The sequence below is a fragment of the Sus scrofa genome, chromosome 3, assembly GCF_054392235.1.
Source record: "Sus scrofa isolate SSC_HxYL_T2T_F1_AM1 chromosome 3, Sscrofa_HxYL_maternal_Yorkshire_Landrace_v2.0, whole genome shotgun sequence".
In the NCBI taxonomy this organism is placed as follows: domain Eukaryota; kingdom Metazoa; phylum Chordata; class Mammalia; order Artiodactyla; family Suidae; genus Sus; species Sus scrofa.
In genome coordinates, this window is record NC_139385.1 from 7,381,101 (window position 1) to 7,408,975 (window position 27,875).

The 27,875-nt window shown below is 42.2% G+C and overlaps 1 pseudogene; it reads right to left on the reverse strand.

Annotated features, from left to right (window-relative positions):
- Positions 1-332: 332 nt before the first annotated feature.
- LOC146404363 (vomeronasal type-2 receptor 116-like) lies at positions 333-27,821 on the reverse strand (annotated as a pseudogene).
- Positions 27,822-27,875: the final 54 nt, after the last annotated feature.

A 27,875-nucleotide genomic window follows, 5' to 3' on the forward strand; every position in this document is an offset into this window, starting at 1 on the left:
TCTTAAAAAAGCCGAGAGGAGCAAGTGTGGGTAGGGATGTGGAGAAACTGCAAAGCTTCTGCACTGTTGGTGGGAATGTAAAATGGTGCGGCCATTAGAGCAGACACTTTGGTGGTTCCTCAAAAACTTAAAAAGAGAATTATCCTGTGATCCAGAAATTCCACTTCTGGGTATGTGCCCAAAAGAATTGAAAGCAGGATTTCAAAGACATATTTGTACAGGTTTGTTCATAGCAGCATAATTCACAAGAGCCTAAAAGTGGAAGCAACTCAAGTGCCCACTGATGAATTAATGGATAAACAAAAGGTGGTTCATATATGTACAAAGGAATATCATTCAGCCTGAAAAGGGAAGAAAATTCTGACACATGTGACATGTGGATGGACCTGACGGACATTATTCCAAGTGAAATAAACTATTCATCAAAAGACAGAGAGGTTATGATTCTACTTCTATGAGGTACCTCGAGGAATTCATAGAGAAAGAAAGTAGAATGATGGAGGCAGGGGATGGGGAGGTGTTTCATGTTTACAGTTTTATTTTGAGATGATGAAAAGAGTTCTGGGATTTGTTTGCACTATCTTGCGAATGGTTAAGATGGGCATTTTATGTTTATTTTATCGCAACTTAAATAATTATGTAAAACCAATGTGCATTGAAGACAGGGCACTCTCGTCATTAATGAGGTACTTATTTCCATTAAAAAGAAGGTGTGATCGAAAACCACAAATATATATCTTAGTGAAAAGAAATAAGGAACATTTCCACCAAATCCAAGAACACAAAGCTCACAGTTACGACTACTATTAAGCAGAGTGTCAAAGGCTCTCATCAACGCAACTGGAATGAAATAAGTATCTAGAGTAGAAAAAACCTTGTATTATCATCCACGTCTTAGAATCCTAAGAATCCTAGGATCTTTCGAATCAACTTAACAATTAATAGGAGTCCACTAGTAAGCTCAAAAAAGAACAAATTATACATTACTTAACAACCAAAATAACTAGAGATGACTCATTAATATAATAAATATAATAAAGCATTAATAAATAAAATGAAAAGGCTGGGATAAATGGAGAGTTAACATGCATTCCTGAATGGGAAACTTTACCACAAAGAAGTCAGTCCTTCTTCAAATTCATCTACGAAATCAAAACAATTCCAACCCAAATGCTATACTGGGTATTATGGAACTTGCCAAGACCTTTCAAAAATTTAAGAGGAAATTATTATGAGTAAACAAACTAACTGCAAAACAGCAATACCAAAATATAGCTGTTATCAGCTGTCAGGACATGCTATGAAATCTAGGAAGTGAAAACAAAAGGCTATCCATTCAAGGAAAGAATCAGTGAAAGAAGAGTTAGTGCAGAACAGAGATTTATATCCAGGGATGTAATGAACATGACCAGGGCATTCCAAATCAAGGGGGAAAATGATGCCAGAACAGACAGGTACCCATGGCAAGGTGTGGGGAGACAACGCTTCAGGGTTTTCTTTAATTTTCAAGCTTTCTAATTGTCTTAGGTAACACACACATGCACCTCCTAGAATATTTATTTTCCCCCAGAGTTGGTTTTTACCCCTTAGTTTAGTCAGGGTATTCCTCTCTGACTTGAGGAGAATATGGCAGCAACTGGGAACAAAGATGTAACCCAGTAACCCAGCACTGGAAGCCAAGATGCAAAAGACCTCCACCACCACCGTGACCTTCCCTTTGGAGCTATTGTACACAGGGAGGAATGCGATCCAGACACTAAGATCATCAGCATGCTGGATGTCAGCCACCTGGCTTCTTTGAAAGTGTCATGCAGGCTCCTGGCCGGGAAAGCCAAGGCGAAGCTCAAGAGGGCCAAGGAGCACCAGTATCCTAAGGAAAGATACAACATCATGGCAGAGCCCTTGTTGCACATGACAATCAGGGGGACAGGCTCCAAATGTGCATCTATGTCCATGAAAGGGGGAGAGGTCCCCAACCAGACTGCACAGAAATTTCCTTGAATCAGGGAGCAGATGGCAATGAGAGCACTGGGGGCCCCTGAGAGCAACCACTGCCTCATCTCTCTCCCTGGGGTTGTGACCTTGAAGGCCAGGACCACAGTGATGGTTTTAGCCAAAGTGGTGGAAACGGCCATGGTGAAGATGACCCCAAAGGGCATTTGCTGGAGGAGGCAGGTGGCAGTGTTGGGACGGCCAAGGAAGAGGAAGGAGCAGAGACAGCACAGGATGAGGGAGATGAGCAGGATGTAGCTGAGAGCCTGGTTATTGGCTTTGACTCTGGGGGTGTCCCTCTGCTTCACAAAGACCCCAAGAGCCCCAGCTGTGAGCACAGGCAGACCAAGGGCTGTGCAGGCCAGGACCATCCCCAGAGGATCTCCACAGGCCAGGAAGGTCTCCACCTTTGAGAGGCAATGGTCTTGGTCACTATTAGGGTACTGATCCTCTGCACACCTCACACATTGCTTCATATCTGGCAAGAGAAGTGACGTGCCATTACCGTGGGTTCAGTGATTCTCATGAGCTCTTCACATACTCACATTTGCTCAGAAGACTCTAATTCAACAGCAAAAAAAGGAACAGCACAGAGAGAAAAATTCCAAGGTCACGATGTCTAGGTTCGCCTGGTATATCAAAGGCCAAGGAGCCTTCACATCATCTGTTTTATTAATCGTCATATGCCAGACAACAACCTTTTTTTTCTTTGAAATTGTAATGACAGGAATTCTCTTGTGGCTCATCTGGGTTGCTGCTGTGGCCCTGGTTTGACCCCTGGCCCACGAACTTCTATATGCTTCAGGAGTGGCAAGAAAGAAAGAAAGAACGAACATCAACTGTTTCACCTAATATGAGCAGAGTAGGACATCCCCTGGGTTCATCTATTGTCAGCCTGCTCGGACCCAGCTAATATCCCAGGATCTGCAGATCTAGAGAGGACCAAGACACACCCTCACTAAGAAGCTTCCCATTGACAGTATTTCTGCTATATCCACACCACTGCAAACCTCTGTCCTAGGCATGGTCACTTTCACTATTATTGTTGAGACTTGGGTAACTCAACAGTTACTTTAACAGAGTATCTCCCTATGAGGCTCCCTGTCTTCTGCCTTGAATCCCTGTCGTCCATCATTTATTCCGTCACAGCTCTGACTGTTGCTCTTACTTCAATACTTTGATACTACTTTCTTGATTCAAAAGCCACAATTACTCTCAAGTTCTTCTACAACATGATTCCCCAACATGAGCACCCTTTAGAATCCTATGGAGGGATCATGAAATCAGGTTGCTGGATCCCGCCCCCAGTGCACTTTCTGCCTGAGAAACCCAGAATTTCCATTTCTAACACATTCCCAGGTCATGCTGATGCTGTTGGTATACGTAGGACACTCTGAGAACCACTGTTCTAGACGGAGTACAAACTCCTAGCCATGAAACAAAGGTCTCTAATTCAGAGCTCCCATTTTGGCTCAGCAGGTTAAGAACCCCACTAGTATCTATGAGTATGTCGGTTCAATTCCTGGCCTTGCACAGTGGGTTAATATCTGTCATTGCCATGAGCTGCTGTGTAGGTCACAGATGAGGCTCGGATCCCTCACAGCCACAGCTGTGGCTGTGGTGTAGGCTGGCAGGTGCAGCTCCGATTCAACCCCTAGCTCAGGAACTTCCATATGCCAGCGATGTTGCTGAAGAAAGAAAGAAAGAGCTCTGTAATTATCTACATTCTACCTACTGCACCCACAGGGACTCCCTACCACCCTGCCCCAGCATAGAATAGGGAGGTTTAAGGAACCAACATACCTGTGCAGCTGTGACACTCCAGGCAATGTACTTGAGAGATTATATCTCACTCAGTTTTCACAGAACCTTGGGAGGTAGAGAGATAGAAGCAACTGCTTCGCAGAAGTAAATAATTGAGGCTTAAAAGGCTGATGTAAGGCACCTGAGATCATGGAGGCGGTGCGAGTAGGGCTGGGATGTAGATTCAGGACTGAGGGGCTTAATGAGGCCAAGGCAAATAGGTCACCCAAAGGGGCAAAATTGAAGCTGGATTCTCTTTCAGGCACCAGACCTGCCCCTGCCTGACCCCAGGCGCCTCTGTGAAGGTATATGTCCTGCCCCTCACCTCCCTTACTGAAGTCCTAGCCCTACTCACTGTAGTCTGATTTGAAAGCCTATGCTCATTCTCTCATGCACCCTTTTGCTAGTTTTCATGTTCATCTCAACCTTTTCTCTTGAAAAGCTCTCATTCCCGTAGAATATCAGGATTTGGAGACATTTCTGTATTGTGATACACTTTCTCCAGAGGATTTTATCAAGATTTAATTTCAGAACTGTATCATGAAAAAGGAAACCATACACCAATCTCATTTACAAAATACTATTAATAAAATCGGAATAACCTTTGGAATAAGTTAATCATGTTCATTAAAGAAAGACCGCATCGCAGTCAATTAGGGCTTTTAAAATATTTTCAAACCAACAAATTTGAAGGAACATTCAATTTAGAGTTGGAGAATGGAGTCCAAAATAGTCCAAATACCGGCAAGATGTTTATATTCAGTTATACGAAACAAAAGCAAACAATACAATTCATAAGCTTTCCTCTTTAAGACAAATTATGGGATGGGTCACAGTGAGTGAAAATTACCTGGTTCCTGAAGGCTTCACGGAATTCTCAGGTCCTGTCTGGACCGCATGGCCTTTTGGTGAGCAGCCCTTTGAGGTCCTTCATGACTACAAAGACCTTAAGGGAAACCTCCCTTCAGCTCAACACGCCCCTGTGTCCTCACACCTGTGAACCTCACACTCGTTCTCTTCTTCCTGGGACGTCACTTCCTCCCTTTCCCACACGATTAATTGTAAACACCTGTCTCTACACTGGCCTTGACTCATCTCCCCTGAGTAGCATTCCTTGCCTGTGTAAGGCTTATTGACTCCATAGCTCCCCAACATGCCCTATTTTTTATGTCTGTAATCTCATTTTACACTTTATTTCCCTTTTCTTTACATTCTGCTGATCTCATTAGGCTGGGGATGTTCAAGTACAGTGCGGTTTATTTGCAAGAGAATAAGATTTGGAGTTAGAAGAACTCAAATTTGGGCTCTTCCACTTCCTAGGGGTCTGATCTTATTAATTTGTTAAGAAATTATTCAATACCTGGAAACAAGGCAAGAGGATGACAAGTGCTTTTGGTGGCATACCCCAGCATCATTTACCAAGCCAACTCAAGGCTTAGGTATTTCTCCAGCAAAAGGTTTCTCTTTGACTTTGGGATTTACCATTTCATTAGAACTCAAACACTGTGAAGTTGCAGTTTGATCTATAGATCTGATGAACCAGTAGAAAGATAATCCCAAAGTTTATGGTTTTATCGTAGCTCATAGGCATTTTCTATCTGACCTATCAATTGTGTTCTAACATGGTTCTCTTCATGTCCTATTGTCAAAAGTGCTTTTACTGGCGTTTCTGTTGTGGCTCAGTTCTAGCAAACCTGACTAGTATCCATGAGGATGCAGGTTTTATCCCTGGTCTTGCTCAGTGGGTTAATGATCCTGTGTTGCTATGAGCTGAAGTGTAGGTGGCAGGTGTGGCTTGGATCCTGTGTTGCTGTGGATGTAGTGTAGGTTGGCAGCTGCAACTCCAATTCGACCCCTTGCATGGGGCACTCCATATGCTGCAGGGGGGACCCTAATAGCAAAAAAAAAGCCTTTATTGATGAACAATATAAACCCATTTTGCTACAAGCCTTGGAACAAATTATATAAATGCTAATGTATTTGTCCCATAAAAATCTTTGATACATGTGTATTCCATATTTTGGGGAGTCATGGTTTACCTTTTAAAAAATATTCTCATGGTCAAATGGTCATGTTGATAATATCTACTGATACAGATATTTTTAATGGAAAAAAGCAGGTATGCAGGTATGTATCTATAACTCACTCTCCCAATCTATGCTAATTGCAGATCACATTACATCCTTGGACATGGGCTGTGCATCTAACTGACAATATATATCTCTTGCAGGCATACATTGTTGCATACAAAGGCAGTTATTCATTTGGCTAAATTCTCAACAATGAGATGAGACAAAAGAGCCACGCTTTTGCCTTCCAATTTGCTTTTTTTTCAGCCACATTAGGTTTTTTTCAAGTCCTCAAATGGTGGTGGAAACATACCATTTTAATTATTTTCTCCAAGGAAATCTTCCTCCCTTCATTCAGCTAATAACATGCTTATGTCTTTGACAACTCAGTAATAAACTTGCATCCTTTGTGGAAAATTTTCTGAACCCCAAAGTCATGTCAACGACTCCCCACATCTCTGTATTAGGCCCCCGTTCCTCATGGTCACTCCCCCATCTACCTCCCGTCCTGCCTCTGACCTAGCGGAGCTCAGGGAGGGGTGAGCAACCAGGAAACCAGGATGTGTCCTCAGCCCATTGTATATGCTGGCCCCCAGCAGGAATACACAAGGCTCTCCCACCTGTGAAACCACACAATTGATTTCTGGACACTTCCTTGAGTTATGAGTGGTGCCAGGCCCTGGAGAAAGGAAGCTGCATAAGATACAATGTTTAGTGTTACTGGGGTGTGCTTGAGAGAAACACAAGAAAACCAAGCTACTAACACTAACACATATTACCTTGTACAGTCACAACAAACATAGGTCTATTTGGGACGATCTTTTGAAAATATGACCTTGGGACGGTCATGCTAAGGGTCCCAAAATGAGTAAGAATAAAACAAAGAAAGAAACATTCTTTCCTAAGGAGGATTACTAGCTTGAAGAGTGAAATTACTGAGTAAATGAAAGAAGACCTTGGATAATACTGTTCTATTCTAGGTCCTTCCCATTTGCAGGGACAAATAGGCATAGAGTGGAGTGGGTGAGGAGGAGAGTCCCCAGATCAGTACTGGTGGCATTGGACACCTCCTTCTCTGGGGAGCACATGCAGTCAAAGCAGCAGGCAGCCTTTCCCCACTGGGGAGCTTGCCTCCATCCAGGGCCACAGCTCCTGCTGCACACACAGTGAGGAGTCTCAAGAAATCCGAGGAAAGTCTTGTTAAAACCTGCACACGTGATCTAGTCCTGGGTCCCCAGAATGTTCCAGGGACAACCAACAAGTGTGAGTTTTAAAAAAGCAGCCCATCCATTTCCTGGCCTGGATGCTTTTCTCTCCTGCATGAAGCTAACTCTACCGAATGTTAGAGGTAAAGTCTTGATTAGATGTATTTTCCCCCCATGTGTCAGGTACTAGGAGAGGACAACTATTCAAGGTGGAGGGAGCTGAGACCATTCATCGGGTTGGAAGTGGGAGTCTGTGCTACTTCTATTGAGCACGCAGAGATCACCAATGGCTCATGGCCAGGATGTTCTAAAGAGCTATGTGTCATCAATAAACCCAATGGCCTGCTCCATCAACTCTTCATGTATGGAAACATCTGGACCACCTGGAGCCTGGGGGGGAAATTGTCCTACTTTCACCTGAAGCCAAGTCCATCAGGACAGTTCCAAAAGTTGAGAATATCATATTCTTTCCCAGGGATTCTAAGCTGATCCAAAAATACCCAATCCCCAGCACTGTTGTTAAACTGAATGCTCTTCAGAAGAGGGTGGAACTGGAGGGGATGTAATAGAGTGGAAGACAGAATTCTCAAGGGGATACAGGTGATCTGTTAGCTGCAAGACTTCACAAAGATTTTCATTCTTCTTCAACTTTAAATTTAAAAGCAGTTACTTCATTAAAAATCAAACGAGGTAATACCTATGAAAGTAACTTAAACTACAATTACAGCATGTGTATATATATGATACACATATTTAAATATTATGTAACATAATTTTCTGTGTGTGTATATATACATAAATAAATTAATGAGATATGATATTTAAACCAGCTAGTATAGTATTAAACTCAGGCTGGGCACTTTGTTGTCAGACATTCATTGAGGAGGTACCTGAGAACATGAGAACCAAAAAAAATCTAGGGACAAAATTCAGAAAATATTGACTACAGAGTCACATTCAGCCCCACCTAGCTGTCCTTAGTAATCTCTTCAAAGTTCACTTTACTCACCCTCCTGCACTGTTGGTGGTAATGCAAGCTGGTACAGCCACTATGGAGAACAGTATGCGGGTACCGTAGAAATCTATACATAGAACTACCATATGACCCAGAAGTCCCACTCTTGGGCATCTATCCAGACAAAACTTTCCTTAAAAAAGACACATGCACCTGCATGATCTTTGCAGCACTATTTACAATAGCCAAGACATGGAAACAACCCAAATGTCCACTGATAGATGATCAGATTAGGAAGATGTGGTATATATACACAGCCATAAAAAACAATGACATAATGCCATTTGCAGCAACATGGAGGGAACCAGAGACTCTCATACTGAGGGAAATCCGTCAGAAAAAGACAAATACCATATGATATCACTTATAATTGGAATCTAATATATAGCACAAATGAACATCTCCACAGAAAAGAAAATCATGGACTTGGAGAATGGATTTGTGGCTGCCCAGGGGGAAGCAGAGGGAGTGGTAGGGATCAGGAACTTGGGGTTAATGGATGCAAACTATTGCTTTTGGAATGGATTAACAATGAGATCCCGCTATGTAGCACTGAGAACTATATCTAGATACTTCCAATGGAGCATGACAGTGAGAGTAAAAATATGTATACTTGCATGTGTAACTGGCTCCCCATACTGTACAGTGGGAAAAAAAAATTGTGTTGTGTTGGGGAAATAACAATTAAAAGAAGGCATAAGAGAAAATAAAAGAAAAATAAATTAATTACTTAATTAAATGTAGGAAAAAATAAGGAAGCCCCAATCTCTAATGCCTCTGAAAACAGTAATGAAAGAGAACCTAATAGGACAAAAGCCCTCTCAGGCTACGGCTTCCTCACTCTGAGCTGGCACCTAGGCAAAGAGGCTAGGGACCATGCCTAATGCAATAGTAACAAGTGTGGATATTTCACCAAGGAAGGTGATAGTTAGACAAAATGAGGTATCTGCATATATGACAGAGATCTCCTCCACAGGGATACTGTCCGTGAGCATCCTCAGCATTAACAGATGTTGGACTCTGTAGGAGAACATTTTCTGTAGCCTCTTAGCACTGCCCTCTGGACAGGGGCTGCAGTTCTGAGGATGCCACACCATCCACACTGCTAGAACCGCCAGGGCAGGATGCGGGAGGGCAGAGGGTGACTGGGGTCCCCATTCTCACCTGTGTCCTGGCCAAGAAGCAAGAGAAGAGGCATGGGGAGAGTTCTAATATGAGGTACCAAGGGAGGTGTGAGGGGCCAGAAGGGAAGAAGGGCTGAAGGAAGAACGATGGATTTCTGCCTCCACCTTGAAAGGAAAATCAGTCCATGGAAGGAGAATAAGTGAGAGGAGGATGAACAGTGGACACAGGCAGAAGGGAAAACATGAACTCAGAGCACATTTGTTTCACTACCTGAAGCTTCAAGAGAGATCCTTCCTCACAATCACAGAAAATAAAACGATGGAAACTTGAAAGAGAAGGAAAGGAAAAACACTTCACTGGAAAAGTCACCCATCTCTGCCAGGATGGTGTTGAAACATTCCAAAAATATTCTGGATCTTGAAAAAGTGAATAAAGTGAGGAAAAGCCACCAATGATCACATCTCCCTCCCTGCAGACACTGGGCTTCATTTTGGATAAGCAGCAGGGATCGTGTGAGCTGCACACAGACAGTGGAAAGCGCAGGATCAGAAAGCACCACATCAGAGAGATCATCGTGGAAACGTCTCTGCAATGGACAACCCTCCTTCTTAGTCTGTGGTTAGGGAACAGGCAGAAGCCTGGGAAACAGACGCCAAGGCAAAACCCCCCACTGTTCTGAGGAAATGCACTGGCAGGGGTGTCTTGGCCCATATGTAAGGCCAGGGTGAACACAAGGGCACCAAGTCTACATACACGTCTCAAGGTCATAGGGGACACTGTCAAGGCCCCTGTTGTGATGAGAGACACAGCATCCCCTCCCATCACCTGTAGGGCCTGGGGACCTCCTCTGTCCAGAGGCTGCACATCTGAGGCCTGGCTCAAGAGACAAACACCTGAAAAAAATACATGTTTATGTCACCTACTCCAGCCCCAGTCCCTGTGACTTCATCAGAACCCCTAGAGAGCATCTCCTAGGACTACCTCCTCTCCTTCTTTTTTTTTGAAGTGTGATTTTAAAAGTTTATTTCCACAAATTATCATTATTCCATACACAAGTGATTAATTTTTGTTTGGAGCCCTGGAAATATGAAGTCATAGACATGTGAAGTTAGAAAACTACCACAAAGGACCATCCTTTCTGACACAAAGGGTCCTTACATTGTGTCCAATGGCCAAGTCCACACAGTGATGGGCAGAGATTTCATGTCAGTGTTGGTGCTCATCTAAGGCAGTCCTCATTTCAAGCTCCCCAAATGCCAGGATAGAGGGGCCAGTGGGGTTCTGCAGTCCTCTCATACTCAGGGCCCACAGCATCCTGACTGCACCCTCCAAGGCCTCCAAAATCCCCTTATCTTCCCTGTACTTTATGGTCACAGGCAAGAAGGATCACTCAACTTTACATTTGTCTTTTGCCTTTTTAGGTCCACATCCACTGCATATGGAAGTGCCCAGGCTAGGGGTTGAATCAGAGCTGTAGCTGCCAGACTTTGCCACAGCTGCACAGGATCCGAGTCATGTCTGTGACCTATAGCACACCTCACAGCAACACTGGATTCTTAATCCACTGAGCAAGGCCAGGGATTGAACCCGATACTAGTCAGGTTCTTTAGCCACTTAGCCATGACAGGAACACCAAGGACCATGTAACTTTGCCTGAGGACATGGCTGAAGTCAGCTGAGTGTCATTCAACCTGACAAAGGATGTCATTCAACCTGACAAAGGATGAAAATTCTGAGACAACTGCAACTGCATGAAATGCCCCCAAAGATTCACAAAGCAAAACTCTCCTCAGAATCCTGACTCCCCATTTAAAGATACGGCACTCCCAAACCTATGAGATGCAGCAAAAGCCATTCTAAGAGGAACGTTTGTAGCAATACAAGCCTACCCCAGCCCAATTTCACTGATGAACATCGATGCAAAAATCCTCAACAAAATACTAGCAAACTGCATCCAACAATACATTAAAAGGATTATACATCATGATCAAGTGGGATTTATCCCGGGGATGCAAGGGTTCTTCAATATCCACAAATCCATCAGTGTGATACACCACATTAACAAACTGAAGAATAAAAACCATAGGATCCTCTCAATAGATGCAGGAAAAGCCTTTGACAAAATCCAACACCCACAAACACATGAAAAAATGCTCAACATCGCTGATTATAAGAGAAATGCAAATCAAAACTACCATGAGATACCACCTCACACCAGTCAGAATGGCCATCATTAATAAATCCACAAATAACAAGTGCTGGAGGGGCTGTGGAGAAAAGGGAACCCTCCTGCACTGTTGGTGGGAATGTAAACTGGTACAGCCACTATGGAGAACAGTTTGGAGATACCTTAGAAATCTATACATAGAACTTCCATATGACCCTGCAATCCCACTCTTGGGCATCTATCCGGACAAAGCTCTACTTAAAAGAGACACATGCACCCGCATGTTCATTGCAGCACTATTCGCAATAGCCAGGACATGGAAACAATCCAAATGTCCATCGACAGAGGATTGGATTCGGAAGATGTGGTATATATACACAATGGAATACTACTCAGCCATAAAAAAGGATGACATAATGCCATTTGCAGCAACATGGATGGAACTAGAGAATCTCATACTGAGTGAAATGAGCCAGAAAGACAAAGACAAATACCATATGATATCACTTATAACTGGAATCTAATATCCAGCACAAATGAACATCTCCTCAGAAAAGAAAATCATGGACTTGGAGAAGAGACTTGTGGCTGCCTGATGGGAGGGGGAGGGAGTGGGAGGGATGGGGAGCTTGGGCTTATCAGACACAACCTAGAATAGATTTACAAGGAGATCCTGCTGAATATCATTGAGAACTATGTCTAGATACTCATGTCGCAACAGAAGAAAGGGTGGGGGAAAAAACTGTAACTGCAATGTATACATCTAAGGATGACCTGACCCCCTTGCTGTACAGTGGGAAAATAATAAAAAAAAAAATCCAACACCCATTCTGATAAAAACCCTTCAGAAAGTGGGCATAGCGGGAACCTACCTCAACATAATAAAGGCCATATATGGCAAATCCACAGCAAACATCACCCTCAATGGTGAAAAGCTGAAAGAATTCCCGCTGAGATCAGGAACAAGACAAGGATGTCCGCTCTCACCACTACTCTTCAACATAGTTCTGGAACTCCTAGCCATGGCAATCGAGAAGTAAAAGAAATAAAAGGAATCCAAATTGGAAAGGAAGAAGTCAAACTATCCCTATTTGCAGATGACATGATACTATACATAGAGAATCCTAAAGACTCTACCGGAAAACTGTGAGAGCTCATCCACGAATTTGGCAAAGTCGCAGCATGCAAAACTAATACACAGAAATTAATGGCATTTCTATACACTAACAATGATGATCAGAAAGAGAAATTAGGGAAGCAATCCCGTTTACCATTGCATCCAAAAGAATAAAATACCTAGGAGTAAACCTACCTAAAGAGACAAAAGACCTGTACGCTGAAAACTATAAGACACTGATGAAAGAAATCAAAGACGACACAAATAGATGGAAAGATATCCCATGCTCGTGGATTGGAAGAGTTAATATTATCAAAATGACTATACTACCTTAGGCAATCTACAGATTGAATGCAATCCCTATCAAATTACCAAAGACATGTTTTACAGAACTCGAACAAAATATTTTAAAGTTTGCTTGGAAGCACAAAAGACCCAGAATAGCCAGATATCCTGAAAAAGGAAAAATGGAGCTGGAGGAGTCAGGCTCCCTGACTTCAGACTATGCTGCAAAGGAACAATCCTCAAAACCATATGGTACTGGCACAAAGACAGAACTATAGATCGGTGGAACAGGATAGAAAGCCTAGAATTAAACTCACGTACCTACAGCCAACTCATCTATGACAGAGGAGGCAAGAATATACAATGGAGAAAAGACAGCCCTTTCAATAAGTGGTGCTGGGGAAACTGGACAGCCACATGGAAAAGAATGAAATGAGAACACTCCCTAACACCATACCCAAAAGGAAACTCCAAATGGATTAAGGACATGGATATAAGACCAGACACTATAAAACTCGTAGAGGAAAACATAGGCCAAACACTCTCTGACATAAGTGACAGAAACATCTTCTCAGATCCACCCCTTAGAGTAAAGACAGTAAAAACAAAAATAAATAAATGGGACTTAATTAAGCTTAAAAGTTTCTGCACAACAAAGGAAACCCTACACAAAATGAAAAGATAACCCACAGAATGGGAGAAAATATTTGCACATGAGTTGACTGACAAGATATTAAACTCCAAAATTTATAAACACCATCTACAGCTCAATACCAAAAAACAAACAACCCCATCAAAACAGGGGCAGAAGATCTCAACAGATAATTCTCCAAAGAAGACATACATACGGCCAAAAAACACATGAAAAGATGTTCAACGTCACTCATCATTAGAGAAACGGAAATCAAAACCACTCTGAGGTACCACCTTACACCAGCCAGAAGGGCCATCATCCAAAAGTCTACAAACTATAAGTGCTGGAGAGGGGGTGGAGAAAAAGGAACCCTAGTACACTCTTGGTGGAATTGTCAATTGGTGCAACCACTGTGGAAAGCAGTATGGAGATTCCTCAGAAAAATAAACATAGAACTACCATTTGACCCAGCAATCCCCCTCCTGGGTATCTGTCCAGAGAAAACCATGACTTGAAAAGACACATGTACTCCGATGTTCATTGCAGCACTGTACACGATAGCCAAGACATTGAAATAACCTAAAAGTCCATTGACAGAGGAGTGGATCAAGACGATGTGGTACACAGACACGTTGGACTATTACTCAGCCATTAAAAGGAATGATATAACAGCATTTTTAGCAACAGGGATGGACCTAGAAATTACCATGCTAAGTGAAGTCAGTCAAACAATGAGACACCAACATCAAATGTGGAATCTCAAAAAGGACACAATGAACTTCTTTGCAGAACAGATACTGACTCCCAGACTTTGAAAAACATATGGTTTCCAAAGGAGAAAGGTGGGGATTTGGGGAGGAAGTGCTACAAAATTGGGTTATGATGATCATTGTACAACTATAAAGGTAATAAATTCATTGAGTAATATAAAAAAAGTATAAGAAAGAATGAAATATCTTAAACAGAAAGAAAACGTGTTAGGGGTTCTTGTCATGGCTCAGGAGGCTAAAAATCCAACTAGTATCCATGAGGATGGATCCATGAGGATACTAGTTGACCCCTTTGCTTTCTCAGTAGTTTAAGGATTTGGTGTTGCCACAAGCTGTGGTATAGCTTGCCTATGTGGCTTGGATCTGGCGTTGCTGTGTCTGGGATATATGTCAGCATCTGCAGATCCAATGGGACCCCTAGCCTGGGAAATTCCATATGCCTGAAAAAGGGTAGCCCTAAAAAGAAAACAAAAATAAAAACAAAAAACTTTTTTCATCCCTTAGAAGTGTAAAAGGATTTACACGTAATTGCAGCTAAGAAGTAGGCTACAACAGTACAAGAAACAATGCATTACTTAACCCAAATAACCAGTCTGAAAACATAATAACACTTCAGCAAATAAAATGAAAAGTCTAAGATAAATGGAAATAACCTATATTCCTGAGTGGGAAACTTCATTGCAAAGAGGTCAGTCTTTCTTCAAATTAATCTCTTAATTCAAAATGATTCCAGAATCGAGGATCAAGATGGTGGAGGAATAAGAAGTTTTGCTCGCTTCTCCCACAAACACATCAAAGAAAACACATCTATTTGTAGAACAATTACTACAGAACATTTACTTAACACTGGCCAAAGAATCTAAACCTCCAATAAGGGCAAGAAACCCACCATATAAGTGGGTGGAATAAAAGAAAACAGAGAGAGAATGAAGGAATTAGGACAGGACTAGCATTCATGAGAGGGATCTGAGAAAGAGAAAAGGAACCCACAACCTGGGAAGCCACCTAACCATGGGGAGATCAGCCAAGATGGAGGGAACTCAATGTTGCCAAGAAAAGCACAGCAACTGAGGACTGAGGAGGGCAAAGCAGAAGGAGAGTCACACAGATCATCTGCACCACCCCACAAGATACCACAGATGAGACACGCAGGTGGGGGTTGGGCACTGGGACTCAGGCTCCAGAGGTCAGTTGCAGGGAGAGGACTAGGGCTGGCTGTGTGGAGACAACCTGAGGGGCTAGGGAGTGGTGTGCCATGTGCTGGGGAATGGAATGCCAGAGCCAAGGGAACCCAGGTGGAGGAGCAACAAGCTGCCATTGTTGGGCAGGGTGAGAGGAGGAGAGGTGGACCACCATGAGAACCAGCCTGTATACGCACAGGCTCTCAGAAGATGTGGGGCCTCTGGTGCAGGCTACAGGTGTGCAAGGCCAATTTCTTTGACTATAGAAAACCAGACACTATCTGTGCAAGCTACTGGTGGCCAGGTACCTCTTGTATGGGCTAATGGCAGGAGGGAGCTAAGTGCAACATGGTGCCTTTTGTGTAGTCTACAGGCAGCGGGGACTAACCACCATAGCTGTCATCTCAGAAACCAGAGGGAGGCAAGGCCTGCCACCACTAGGGGTCTGTGAACAGGCTCCACGTGCAGCCCCAGTCACCTCATAGGCTGGCAAAAAAGGCACTGAAACAAAGCACCACCTGTTGTTGCTCTCACTACCCTGGGAATATGCCCAACCTGCAGATTCCACTGCCAAATGGTCCAGGCAGCACCCACACATGCTTGATCACTGTCCCTTCCCAGGGACCTGCCACCAGGAGCAGCCTGTGTAGCACCTCCTGTGTGGGCTCTGCAGGACAGGGTGCTTCTTGTGTGGTCTATAGCTGGTGGGGGCAAACCACCACAGTTGTCACTGACTCCAGAGGTGGACATGGTCCACCACTACTAGAGGTCCATCAACAGGCACCACTTACAGCCCTAATCACCTCAGAGGGCACCACAGAGGAGGGCATTGCAACCGAATGCCACCAGTTGTTGCTCTCACTCCTCTGGAAACCCACACCCCTTGCAACTGCCACTGTCAAATGTTCTGGGCACCATCTCAATTGGCCTGAGCCTCATTACCGCTTCCCAGAGCCCTGCAGCTAGGAGTAGCCTGTGCCACCTTCCTGCAGGTCCTTGCTACTGTCAAGAGCCCAGCAACCAGGCACTCACTACTAGCCCTACCCTTTGCCTCATTCTCCCTGCACACACACTCAGCACCCTGGGGATAACAGCCTCTTCACACTGAAGAAATAGACAGCAAATATCCCAACTGCAAAGACAAAAATAAATAGTAACCCCCTATAAAATACAGAGGGGCACTCTTGCATAGAAATAGCCCTCCAAGACTACAGCTTGGTTTCCCTAACCTCACAGAAAAAGAGAAAAAAAAAAAGCAAAATGAAGAAGCTCAACAACCATTCCCAGTTAAAAGAACAGCCAAATTCACCTGAAGCAGTAAACAATGAAACACACCCCTGCAGTCTAATAGACTCTGAGTTCAAACGGGAGAGAGTGAAAATACTGAAGGAATTAAAGGTGAATATGAAGGAATAAGAACGGATATAGGCAGTGATGCAGATTACTTTAGAAAGGGACTAGAAAATATAAGGAGAAGCCAAGATAAACTAGAAAATTCCTTGGCAGAGACACAAACTGAGAGCTAAAGGCACTGAAGGGCAGATTGAATAATGCAGAGGAGCTAATTAGTGACTTGGAAGGTAGAATAATGGAAATCACCCCATCAGGACAGCAGACAGAAAACCAAATGACAAAAAAACATGAGAGCAATATAAGAGACCCATGGGATAATATAAAGTGGGCCAATCTATGCATAATAGGGATTCCAGAAGGAGAAAGAAAAGAAAAGGAGATCAAAAACACATTTGAAGAAGTTATGGCTGAAAACTTTGCAAATCTAATGAAAACAGACATCAATCTACAAGAAGCACAGAGGGCCCCAAACAAGTTGAACCCAAACAGGCCCACACCAAGACCTATTATAATAAAAATGGCAAAAGTTAAAGAGAGGATTCTAAAGGCAGCAAGAGCAACACAAAGCATTCATTATGAGGGAACCCCCATAAGGCTATCAGCTGATTTCTCTACAGAAACACTACAGGCCAGAAGAGAGGGGCAAGATATATGCAAAGTTCTAAAAGGAAAAAAATTGCATCCTAGAATACTCTATCCAGCAAGAATATCATTTGAAATAGAAGGAGGAATAAAGAATTTCTCCAACAAACAAAAGCCCAAAGAGTACAACAATACTAAACCCATTCTAAAAAAGAAATCCTGAAAGGGCGTCTCTAAATAAAAAACAGGTAAGAAGAAATAGCATAGAGGAAATCACAATTGGAAGGCAATCGCCTAAATAAGCCAGTATACAGATATAAAAGGAAAGAAACCTTACTGTAAAAGTGATGATAAACGCAGGGACAGATGATTAGAATAGGAAGATGTGGTGTATATACACAATGGAATACTACTGAGCCATAAAAAAGGACCAAATAATGCCATTTGCAGCAACATGGATGGAACTATAGAATCTCATACTGAGTGAAGTGAGTCAGAAAGACAAAGGTGAATACCATAAGATATCACTTATAACTGGAATCTAATATCCAGCACAAATGAACCTTTCCACAGAAAAGAAAATCATGGACTTAGAGAAGAGACTTGTGGCTGTATGGGGGGAGAGGGAGGGAGTGGGAGGGATCGGGAGCTTAGAGTTATCAGATACAACTTGGAAAGGATTTGCAAGGAGATCCTGCTGAGTAGCATTAAGAACTATGTCTAACAAAGCCACAGTCATCAAAACAGTGTAGTATTGGTATCAAAACAGACAGACAGACCAATGGAACAGAACAGAGAACCCGGAAATAAACCCTGACACCTATGGTCAATTAATCTTTGAAAAGGGAGGCAAGAACATAAAATGGGAACAAGAAAGTCTATTCAGCAAGCATTGCTGGGAAACCTGGACAGCTGCATGCAAAGCAATGAAACTAGAACACACCCTCACACCATGCACAAAAATAAACTCCAAATGGCTGAAAGACTTAAATATACGACAGGACACCATCAAACTCCTAGAAGAAAACATAGGCAAAACACTCTCTGACATCAACCTCATGAATATTTTCTCAGGTCAGTCTCCCAAAGCAATAGAAATTAGAGCAAAAATAAACCCATGGGACCTCATCAAACTGAAAAGCTTTTGCACAGCAAAGGAAACCCAAAAGAAAACAAAAAGACAACTTACAGAATGGGAGAAAATAGTTTCAAATGATGCAACGGACAAGGGCTTAATCTCTAGAATATATAAGCAACTTATACAACTCAACAGCAAAAAAACCAATCAATCAATGGAAAAATGGGCAAAAGACCTGAATAGACATTTCTCCAAAGAAGATATACAGATGGCCAACAAACACATGAAAAAATGCTCCACATCGCTGATTATAAGAGAAATGCAAATCAAAACTACCATGAGATACCACCTCACACCAGTCAGAATGGCCATCACTAATAAATCCACAAATAACAAGTGCTGGAGGGGCTGTGGAGAAAAGGGAACCCTCCTGCACTGTTGGTGGGAATGTAAACTGGTACAGCCACTATGGAGAACAGTTTGGAGATACCTTAGAAATCTATACATAGAACTTCCATATGACCCTGCAATCCCACTCTTGGGCATCTATCCGGACAAAACTCTACTTAAAAGAGACACGCACCCGCATGTTCATTGCAGCACTATTCACAATAGCCAGGACATGGAAACAACCCAAATGTCCATCAACAGATGACTGGATTCGGAAGATGTGGTATATATACACAATGGAATACTACTCAGCCATAAAAAAGGATGACATAATGCCATTTGCAGCAACATGGATGGAACTAGAGAATCTCATCCTGAGTGAAATGAGCCAGAAAGACAAAGACAAATACCATATGATATCACTTATAACTGGAATCTAATATCCAGCACAAATGAACATCTCCTCAGAAAAGAAAATCATGGACTTGGAGAAGAGACTTGTGGTTGCCTGATGGGAGGGGGAGGGAGTGGGAGGTATCGGGAGCTTGGGCTTATCAGTCACAACCTAGAATAGATTTACAAGGAGATTCCGCTGAATAGCATTGAGAACTATGTCTAGATACTCATGTTGCAACAGAAGAAATGGTGGGGGAAAAACTGTAATTGTAATGTATACATGTAAGGATAACCTGACCCCCTTGCTGTACAGTGGGAAAATAAAATTTAAAAAAAAAAATAAAAATAAAACTTTAATCAAAGAAATCAAAGAAGATGTAAAGAAATGGAAAGATATTCCATGTTCCTGGATTGGAAAAATCAATATTGTGAAAATGGCCATACTACCCAAAGCAATCTACAGATTCAATGCAATCCCTATCAAATGACCCATGACATTTTTCACAGAACTAGAACAAACAATCCAAACATTTATATGGAACAACAAAAGACCCAGAATCGCCAAAGCAATCCTGAGAAACACAAACCAAGCAGGAGGCATAACTCTCCCAGACTGCAAGAAATACTACAAAGCCACAGTCATCAAAACAGTGTGGTATTGGTACCAAAACAGACAGACAGACCAATGGAACAGAATAGAGAATCCGGAAATAAACCCTGACACCTATGGTCAATTAATCTTTGACAAGGGAGGCAAGAACATAAAATGGGAAAAAGAAAGTCTATTCAGCAAGCATTGCCGGAAACCTGGACAGCTGCATGCAAAGCAATGAAACCAGAACACACCCTCACACCATGCACAAAAATAAACTCCAAATGGCTGAAAGACTTAAATATACGACAGGACACCATCAAACTCCTAGAAGAAAACATAGGCAAAACACTCTCTGACATCAACATCATGAATATTTTCTCAGGTCAGTCTCCCAAAGCAATAGAAATTAGAGCAAAAATAAACCCATGGGACCTCATCAAACTGAAAAGCTTTTGCACAGCAAAGGAAACCCAAAAGAAAACAAAAAGACAACTTACAGAATGGGAGAAAATAGTTTCAAATGATACAACGGACAAGGGCTTAATCTCTAGAATATATAAGCAACTTATACAACTCAACAGCAAAAAAACCAATCAATCAATGGAAAAATGGGCAAAAGACCTGAATAGACATTTCTCCAAAGAAGATATACAGATGGCCAACAAACACATGAAAAAATGCTCAACATCGCTGATTATAAGAGAAATGCAAATCAAAACTACCATGAGATACCACCTCACACCAGTCAGAATGGCCATCATTAATAAATCCACAAATAACACGTGCTGGAGGGGCTGTGGAGAAAAGGGAACCCTCCTGCACTGTTGGTGGGAATGTAAACTGGTACAGCCACTATGGAGAACAGTTTGGAGATACCTTAGAAATCTATACATAGAACTTCCATATGACCCTGCAATCCCACTCTTGGGCAACTATCTGGACAAAACTCTACTTAAATGAGACACATGCACCCGCATGTTCATTGCAGCACTATTCACAATAGCCAGGACATGGAAACAACCCAAATGTCCATCGACAGAGGATTGGATTCGGAAGATGTGGTCTATATACACAATGGAATACTACTCAGCCATAAAAAAGAATGACACAATGCCATTTGCAGCAACATGGATGGAACTAGAGAATCTCATCCTGAGTGAAATGAGCCAGAAAGACAAAGACAAATACCATCATATGATATCACTTATAACTGGAATCTAATATCCAGCACAAATGAACATCTCCTCAGAAAAGAAAATCATGGACTTGGAGAAGAGACTTGTGGCTGCCTGATGGGAGGGGGAGGGAGTGGGAGGGATCGGGAGCTTGGGCTTATCAGACACAACCTAGAATAGATTTACAAGGAGATCCCGCTGAATAGCATTGAGAACTATGTCTAGATGCTCATGTTGCAACAGAAGAAAGGGTGGGGGAAAAATGTAATTGTAATGTATACATGTAAGGATAACCTGACCCCATTGCTGTACAGTGGGAAAATAAAAAAAATTATTAAAAAAAAGAACTATGTCTAGATACTTATACTGCAACAGAAAAAATGGTGGGGGAAAAATGTATACATGTAAGAGTAACTTGGTCCCTGTGCTGTACAGTGGGAAAAAAAAGTGAAAATTAAAAAAAAAAGAAAAAATGCTGGAGTTGATCATTTTGGACGCTAATATGAAATCATTAAAAGAGAAGCTAAATAGAATTGTCACATGTAGTCCATAGTGCATTTGTAGGTGTTCTTCTGTAACTTGTTTGGATCTAAGCAATGTTTATATTTTGTATCATTTAATAATAAAAAAATTTAAGAAACTCAAAAAAACCCCACAAGGAACAGTAAAACATGAAGATATTAAAAAGGACTTCAAAATCATGGAATGTAGGGAAAGAAAGTAAGAAAATCTAGACTCTTCTGTTTAAGAATGTTTTTGAGCCTATATGACTATCAGGCTAAAGCAAGCAGTTTTAGGAAGGGGTTAACATGCTTAAAAAACAGGGCAACCACAAATCAAAACCAAACTTTACATTCACAACCACTGAAAAATACACAAGAATAAAATAAATGGAAATCATCCAACTACAAAAAGAAAGGAACGAAGAAGACACATAGAAGCAACTGGAAAACAAGGTTTAACATGGCAATAAATGCATATTTATCAACAATGACTTAAATATCAATGGACTGAATGCTCCAATCAAAAGACACAGAGTGGCAGACTGCGTAAAAAAGCAAGAGCCTACAATTGCTGTCTACAAGAGACTCACCTTAGGTCAAAGGACAGATATAGATTGAAAGTGAGGGGATGGGAAATGATATTTCATGCCAATGGAATAGACAAAAAAGCAGGAGTTGCCATACTTTTATCAGACAAAATAGATGTTTTTATTACTCAATGAATTTATTACATTTATAGTCGTACCATGATCATCACAATCCAAAATCCTACAAAATAGACGGTAAAAGGAAGGCTATCCAAAAAGACAAAGAAGGACATAATTTAATGATAAAAGGATCCATTCAAGAAGAGGATAGTACAATCATTAACATACAAGCCCCTGATACAGGAGCACCCAGATACACACAGCAAATACTAACAGACATAAAAGGAGAAATTGACAGGAATACAGTACTAGTAGGAGACTTTAACACCCCACTCACAGCAAGGGACAGATCCTCCAGGAAGAAAATCAAAAGGCAAGAGAGATCCTAAATGACAACAGAAAACCTAGACTTGGCATTTTCAGGATCGTACATCCAAAAAAATCAGAATATGCACTCTTTGCACGTGCACATGGAACATTCTCAAGGATTGACCACATACTGGGGCACAAAACGAACCTCAACAAATTTAAGAATATGGAAATTATTGCAAGTGTCTTCCCTCACCACAATGTCATGAAACTAGAAATCAGCCACAGAAAGAGAAATGAGAAAAAACCGAATTCATGGAGACTAAACAACATGCTACTGAAAAACCAATGGGTCAGTAGGAAATCAAAAATGAAATTTAAAAATTCCTCAAGACAAATGATCATGAAGACAGGACAATGATCATGAAGAGTCAAAATCTATGGGATGTCAAACAAGCAGTGCTCAGAGGGAAGTTCATAGCAATACAGGCCTTCCTCAAAAAAGAAGACAAATCTCAAATCAACAACTTAACCCACCACCTAAAGCAAGTAGTAAAAGAATGAACAAAACCTACACTCAGCAAAAGGACAGAAATCATAAAGATCAGAGAGGAAAGCAATAAAATAGAGATTCAAAAAACAAAAGTGTAGGCCAATATCATTGATGACTATAGACACTTGAAATTGAATATAGACTCTATAAATTCTCAACAAAATTTTAGCCAACCGAAACCAACAACATATCAAAAGTGTCATGCACCACGACCAAGTGGGATTCATCCCAGGTTCACATGCATGGTTCAACATACCGAAATCAATCAATAGCATATATCACATTAACGAAAGAAAGGTCAAAAACCACATGATCATCTCAAGAGATGCAGAAAAAAAGCATTTGACAAAGTTCAACATCCATTCATGATAGAAAATTTACCAAAGTGGGTCTAGAAGGAACATACCTTAACATAGTAAAAGCCACTTATGCCAGACTCACAGAAAATATACTACTCAATGGAGAAAACTGAACACCTTCCTGCTAACATCTGGAACAAGACAAGGATGCCCACTCTTACCACTTCTATTCAACATAGTATTGGAAGTCCTAGCCACAGCCATCAGACAAACAACAGAAACAAATGGTATTCAAGTTGGAAGAAAAGAGGGAAAATTGTCACACTATGCGGATGACATGATACTCCATGGAGAAAACCCTAAGGACTCCCTGCAAAAACTCCTTGAACTGATCAACAAATTCAGCAAAGTCGCAAGCTACAAGATTAATATTCAGAAGTCAGCTGCATTTCTGTATACTAGTAATGAAAGATTAGGAAAGGAATACGAAAATACAGTACCAATTAAAATGAATTACCAAGGAATAAACCTGACCAAGGAGGTGAAAGAACTATAAAACAGTAATCAAGGAAAATCAAGAGGATTCAAAGAGATGGAAAGATAGTCCATGCTCCTGGATTGGAAAAATTGATATTGTAAAGATGGTCATACTACCCAAAGCAATCTACAGATGCAATGCAATCCCTACCAAATGACCCATAACATTTGTCACAGAACAACAACAAACAATCCAAACATTTATGTGGAACAACAAAAGACCCAGAATTGCCAAAGCAATGCTGAGGAACACCAGAATATACAAACAGCTCATACAGCTCAATATTAAAATACCCAACAATCCAACCAAAAAATGGTCAGAAGAGCTAAATAAATAAATCTGTAATTTCTCTCAAGAAGTATACAGGAGTTCCCATTACGGTTCAGTGGGTTAGGAACCCCACGAGTATCCACGAGGATGTGGGTTCCATCCCTGGCCTCACTCAGTGGCTTAAGGATCTGGCATTGCCTTGAGCTGTGGCATAGGCTGCAGACACAGCCTGGATCCCACGATGCTGTGGCTGTGGTGTATGCTGGCAGCTTCAGCTCTGACTCAACCCCTAACCTGGGAACATGCATATGTTGCAGATGCAATACTAAAAAACAAAACAAAACAAAAGAAGAAAAAGAAAAAGGAAGACATACAGATGGCTCGTAGGCATATGAAAAGGTGCTCAACATCCCTAATTTTGAGAGAAAGGCAAATTAAATCCACAATAAGGTATCACTTCACACAGGTCCGAAAAGACATCATCAAAAAGTCTACAAATACTACATACTACAGAGGAGGCAGAGAAAAGGAACCCTCCTACACTATTGGTGGCAATGTAAGTTGGTCCAGCTTCTGTGGAGAACAGTATGGAGGTTCCCTAAAAAACTGAAAAATAGAGCTACCATATGGTCCTGCAGTCCCGCTCCTGGGCACGTATCTGGAGAAAACACTAAAATGTACTCAAACATTCACTGCAGCACTGTTTACAAATCCCAAGACATGGAAGCAACCCAAATGTGGGTCAGCAGATCAATAGATAAAGAAGATGTGGTGTATTTCAACAATGAAACTTAGCCATAAAATTATGAAATAATGCCATTTGCAGGAACATTAATGGACCTAGAAATTATCAGACTAAGTGAAATATGCCAAAGACACATATCATATGCTATCACTTATATGTGGAAGCATAATAAACATCATACAAATAAACGTACACAAAATAGAAATAGAGACACAGACGCAGAAAACAGAGTAATAGTTGCCAAAGGGGTAAGATGGTGCAAAAGAATAAATTAAGAATTGGGGATTTACATATGCACCCTACCATATATAAAATAGATAATCAACAAGGACCTACTGCATAGTACAGGGAACCCTTCTCAGTATTTTATAAGAACACTTCCCATTGTGGCACAGTGGAGGCGAATATGAGTAGGGACCATGAGGTTGTGCTTTCAATCCCTGGCCTTGCTCAGTGGGTTAAGGATGTGACATTGCCGCAAGCTGTGTTGTAGGCTGCAGACTTGACTCGGGTCTGGTGTTGCTATGGCTGCGGTGAAGGCTGGAAACTACAGCTCTGATTGGACCCCTAGCCTGGGAACCCCCATATGCCACAGGTATGGCCCTAAAAAGACAAATGACCAAAAAAAAAAGAATCTAGGGGGGGGGGAATATGCTATATATATATATATATATATATATATATATATATATATATATATATATATATATATATATGCCATTGAATCACGTTGTTGTATACCTGAAACATAACATTGTATATCACTACACTTCATAAAGAAATTAATTCTTTTTTAAAGTGAGGAATAAATGAAAAAAAGAAAAACAAGCTAGGGCCTCCAGAGGTGTTTCTCTCCACAGTTCAGTCCCCCTTGGAGAAGATATCCCCATGTGATCTTCTGAGCCACACTCCTCAAAATCTCTCACTCCCCTGAGACTACACTCAAACTTCAAGCAAAGCCCTTGGGGACACTTACTCATGCACACAGCAAGTCTAATGGGCATCTCGAGGCATGGTTTCCAGACGAGATTCAGGAAGTGTCCTTTGGGTGGGAATTCCTGATGCCATATATTTAGTGTCCTCAACTGCCTTGGTTGACCTGGGTCCCCTGGGCTGGGGGCTGTTTTATCTCTCATGGATGATTCCTCTCTTCCCTCAGGATTGGCTCAGCTCAGGCCCAGTCTGTCCTCATTCGAGCCCCTTTATTCTTCCTGAGGAAACATTTGTGCTGTCAGGAAGGTGCTTATTCGAAAACCATCAGGGACAGAACCAAATTCTTATTTTACCAAGTGGGAAAGGAGGAGTGAAACTAAGAAGAATGTTCCCTCAAGTGACAGATAGAGCAGAAAATCCCCAACAGATTCTTCTTTGATTCTGGACTCAAGAGGATTCAGCAGGGATTAAATGGAGCTTCTTAACCAGGGAACATTAATGCAAAGGGTTCTGGCCCAAGCTCTCATCACTATTTTGGATGGAGAAGCGGGTGGATCTATGGTTAGAGGCAGAGGAGGCATAGGCAGGATTCAAAGACACTCCAGTTAGAGGCTAAAGAAGTTCAGTGAGTTAATCTGTCCTGAGGCAGGCTGAGGGAATGCAAAATCTGAACCTGCACACAAGAGCATGCCAGAATTCCATGCCTGGTTTCTCCTGGTGATGCTGTCAGGACAGAACGAGTGGAAACAGTGGTGACTGGGTGGGACCCTCTGCTTCTCCACAGTAAACGGAGATTCCCAGGGTGAGGAAGGACGTCTGGTGAGCCCTCAGAAAAGCCCTGTTTGGACGTTCAGTAGCCAGGGTGTGAGGCAGTGGGGCTCTGTCCTGCCCTCTCTCTTCACGTCTATGCTTGTTCTCCCCACAAGCCTCTGCAGAGAAGGTTCCAGGTAAGGCACTGTTGGGGCTTGGGCCATTCCAGAGCCTTTTATTAGGGACAAGGGCATCCTCTGACAAGGTCAGCTTGCTCCTCAACCTTCACGTCACGGGTAATGTCAGGTTGCTCCTTGAGGGAAGCTGCCTGAGGAAACAGAGGAAAAAGTCCCTTGAGCGACACAACTCAGAATGGGATGTGAATAGGGGGAGGAAGGGAGATGGGACTCAGGTGATGGATAAATGTATGTTATGGAGAGTTCCAGAGAAAGATGGAGACTAATGAGAGAAGTGCCATTCCTTAATGGCAGCCATCAATCAAATGCATCTACCACCCAGTATCTGGCTGATTCTGCTGGGGATGGTGCCACAGCAGGGATCTGTGTTGGTCTCTGGGCTTGGCAGATGGGGCCCCAGCAGTGGCTGAGTGTAGACTGAGTGGACACCCATGGTCAGTGGAAGGTTCTGGTCTCACATAGAGCCTCCACCCATGCTGCCTGGTCACTGTGTTTGTGAGTCTATCAGCATCAATAGGAGTGACTGAGAAAGCGAGCACTTGATGTCCACAGATGGGTCAACACTTGGAAAGGGTGACTCATTCCATGGACAATAGTCAAGAGTAATTTCTTCCCTGTTTTTCTAACACTGCGTACATGTGCTTGGTTGTATGCTGGATAGTTCTAGTAGGCAGAACGATGACTCTGCTGTGTTCATTGCGGGATCATGTGTGTTTTAAGGAGATGAGTACATGTGCCACCTTGACAGGAGATCCTGTTTGGTGGTGTTGTGATGTGTCACCTGGGCTAGGATTCCCGTCATTTACCAGAACCCCTCTCTTGTGAGTGTCAGGTTAAAGTGGGCTCAGGGGAGATGCTCTGGAGTACTTCCAGGCAAGAATAGGTGCACCCGTTCTTATCATTGACGACATTGCTGCTGATCTGCTTCTGATCTGCTGACTCACTTCCCTAGTGGGAGGTGGCTATGGGCCTGCAGTTACTCTACCTTTCCATGGATCCTGCCGTAGATGCTCTGATTTCTGGGCCAGGAGGGTATGTTTAGACTCATTAAGCAGGGCCTCAGGGTGTGCAAGAGAACCCTGTCCCCAAGTCCAGAGGTAAGAAGGGACCTGGGTTTCAGTCTGCCTTGTAGGATTACCTGGCATGTCTGTGGGTTCCAGCCTGACCTTGATCCATCATCTCATTTTTCTTTTTAGCTG